Source organism: Ascaphus truei, chromosome 5 (assembly GCF_040206685.1).
Source record: "Ascaphus truei isolate aAscTru1 chromosome 5, aAscTru1.hap1, whole genome shotgun sequence".
Lineage (NCBI taxonomy): Eukaryota > Metazoa > Chordata > Amphibia > Anura > Ascaphidae > Ascaphus > Ascaphus truei.
The window spans coordinates 77,943,810-77,947,674 of NC_134487.1; positions in this window are offsets into that span (position 1 = coordinate 77,943,810).

Below are 3,865 nucleotides of genomic sequence, written 5' to 3' on the forward strand. Positions count from 1 at the left end.
ACCTAGTTCCAGTGCAGCGCCTCCACCTCATCAGGGTCCCTGCGTCCGCAAGGGGATGATCCTGTTGAGGAACTCCTCCGTGGTGCTCCTCTCTGTACATTCACTCCACACATGTACACGAGAGGGTTTGCGAATGAGAACATCTTTATTGGGTGATGTGGGCTAGCTGCCCCTCGCAGTATATTCTTAGCCACTCATTCTGTAGTCAGTGCCTCCCTTTAAAAGGTGTATCTCTCCTTAGATAGGGATTACCTATCCCCGCAGGGATCACTGCCCTGTGCCAGGTCCCTGGACACAGTCTCCTCTATGGTTACTATAACATAACTTTCAGTCTCTTAGGCTAGTACTTGAACTTGGGCTCCTGCCAGAACTCCTCCTCTTGGCAGAGCTGAACGTAGATCTCTGGCAGACTAACTTTTGGCTCAGTGCTGTGCCTTATGTATACTCTGGAAGCTGACACAGCTCTGACATCACTAACCATGGAGTCAGAGCATGTGACTACTCCCATCCATACACAGGGCACCCCACCAGGGTGTGAGGGCAAACCTCCATAATTTCTGCTGGCATGCCCACAACTTACCAGGCCTTACTGTCAGCAGGAGAGATGACTGTAGCCATTTTACATGTCCGCTACATATATATATACACACACACAACCCACACACAAACACACACACACCTCTCTGTGTGCTGCCTCTACTCTGTCTGGTGGCTCTGCTATGAACACCGACACAGTAGTTGAAATGCCAGCTGCAGCCTCATTGGATGGGAGCGGTCACGTGACCGCTCCTCCGCTCCCCCAAGCGGCAAAATTTCAAACCTGCCTGTCTCTTCTGATTTTCTCAGCATCCGCATGCATCAGCAAGCATGCGCAGGGAGAAACTATAGCCGCGCTGATTACAGATGCAGGGGCTTTGTGCATCTGTTCAGCGCAGCTCAGCCCGCCTCAGCGACGCTGATTTTACTATGTCCTAGGCCTTAGTGTAGAAATGGGGAAGTCAAACACCCAGACCCCTTTGACTATGCAAAGTATATTTAAATGATCTAAATTTGAATATTTCCCCGGTATGTCTGGTGTGTAAACTAACATGCGCTAAACCATTAAAAATTCTTCCAAATCAATTGCATCAAACACTGTTTTATTTCATTCTTCAAGTGATATCAAAATTGTATATGTAGCAGGGTCCCCCCTGGCCCTCCTCACCTGCACAGAGTAGCAGGTACCCCCGCACCATGTCAGGCAGTTGCAGGGATGATCGCGGCTCCCGGCGGCATCAGTGACATGGCGCCGCCATCTTGTGTGCGTCCCCGCATGCGCGGTGCTCGTTTGCCGTCGCGGCTTCCATTACACAAAGCGCAGCAAAGTGTAGGGAGGCAGGAAGGCCCCCAAGATGTTGCGCACGCTCAGGAATGTGGCGCGGCGGCCATTAGTCTAGCGCAGGCACAGAAACAGGCGTAGGCGGCCATTAGAGAGGCACCCATGCGGTCTCCATAGGCAAGAGCTTCCTGGGGAACTACAACTCCCAGCAGGCTTAGAGGCAGGTGAGTCAGATGATTGCAGCCAGCCAATAGTGTCTGCAGTTTCCCCTGCAGAGAGTGGATACATTGTATGGGCAATGTGCTGTGAGTCAGTCAGGCTGAGGATACAGTGGGGGAAGGAAGGGGGCAGAGAGCTGTGAGCTTCTGCCCTAGGCCAGAAATCCCCCAGGCTAGAGCTGAGGCCCTGACTCCCCACTAGTGAGGGTGGGTGTTCACAGGGACAGGCCCTTAGGTAAGGACCCTGTGCCCCTTCAGCTGCGTGTTAGGCAGGGACCTAGTGAGAGGCCCTGCTGCTTGTTCCTTAGTGCAGAGAGAGAGACCCTGTGCAGTTCCTTAGTGCAGGGACTAGTGATAGTGTTGCTGCATGTTCCTGTAAGCTGTGTTGCTGATCCAGAGACTGTCATTACGGTGGGACTTCCAGCTGGACCCCATCCCACGTGGAGGTACAGATCAGCGCTGGACCAAGCGGCGCGGGTAGACCCTTTGCGAAGATACCCAGGTATTTACAACCTTCCACACGTGCACCAACTTTACCTTGATCCTCACATGTGACAGGCCTGTTCACACACTTGGGTGGGCTTGGACTCTTTGGACACGGGGTTGGAAGGGGGTGTAAGAAGGTTAAAGCCCAGTTAAGGGGCAAGGTTATAGCTGGCCAGCTAGTGGCAGAGGGTGGCAAATGTTGTGTATGCTGATATTGTTGCACTGTTATATATGATACTATTGTGTTGTGTTGCTCTTCCAGTAAACCTTTAAGCCATATCCCTGGTTTATGTGGTTTCTGGGTGGGTTCCTATGTTAGGGCCATTCTACATTCCTATAGAATCCTACATAGGTGGAGGCGTTGACCGACGAGAACGTTCCAGAGAAGCACCCCAGGTTCCCATCAGCGTAGGCTCAGGCCTCCTGTGAACCTGCAGGTATATGCAACACACCTGGTAACATATAGGTTCCCCCTCACATGCACTCTATCTGCGATTGGGGTAGGGGGAATACCCGTTACACATATATTGTTCTATATCAGGTGTGTTCACAGGTATCTCTCCATGTGCTGTATTGAGGAGTGCTTTGGAAGGTAAATAAATTATCAACTAATATTTTGCCCTTTTTTCCTTTCCCGACCATCCCCTCCTCAGCCCCTTTTCAGTCTGAATGTGAGTAATGCCAAGTTTAGGTATGGTTTGACTAACGTAACGATCTTTAAAGGATATGCAATATTAAGGTAAACGTCTCATTTGCATCCAATGCTAACTCCATTATAGTTGATGCAATGCTCTTTCCAGAAGAAAACATGAGTTAATTATTGGTCTTTAAAGATATGCAGTTAGACTTTGTGTGACATTAAGTTAGGTTAACATTAATATTACACATTATGTAATTAGGGAGCTCTGCAGATCTAGCAGCTTTCAGCCTCATAGCATAGCCCATTAGAACAATGTCATGACTGGGTCGCTGTCAGCTTACTATTGTAAGCCGATGAAGATTCTGGTATGCTGGAGGTACTCATGAACCTAGAAGCTTCTTGTGGTAGACAACAAAGAGCCTGTGCTAAGAGGCTCCCAAATTAAACAATATATAAAAAATGTATATATATGTAGCCGCGTCCCCTTCTTACCGTCGGTGCAAGGGGGAGCTGCCCGGCTGATCGGAGTCGCCGGAGCTCCGCGCCGGATTGCGAGTGTGGGGGCGGCCATCTTGTTTCGCGCGCATGCGCAGTGGGTACTGAGTGCGGTGGGCATTACAGGGAGCTCTGCACATGCCGCTGTGTGACAACATGTCCCATAGTGCTTCGGGGAGGGAATCACATGGGACCAGCCCACCAATGAGAGACTGCCAGTCAGGAGGAAGTAGAATATGCTTTGGCGCGAAAGGGGGCTGGAGGTGGTCGTATGGAGGGAGGCAAAGAAACAGGTAGTGTCCACGGAGCAGTGCTTCCCTGGACTAGGTTCAGTATCAGAGAAGATATGGCGCACAGCAAAGAGAGTGGGTCAAAAATGTGATAAAAAATATATTCCTTTATTCGTCCATTAAAAGAAAACGAAGGTGTCAAAAACCTCCTACATGTTTCATGCGGATTGCACTTTATCAAGGAGTATCTTAAACACGAATAAACACCCTTTTTTAAACCCCTCACCTGAGGCTCCGTTTCGTGCCACTAACGTGATGATGTCACATGGCCGCCCCCATGCGCATGCAGTGCTGTTATTGGGCTACATGGCAACACACTGCCAGTCCTCTATTGCCCTTAGTCGCATCAAATTGCTTGATGCACATACGCGCGGAAGCCCCGCCCCCGCAACGGCATTCGTCCAGCATCCACCAATCG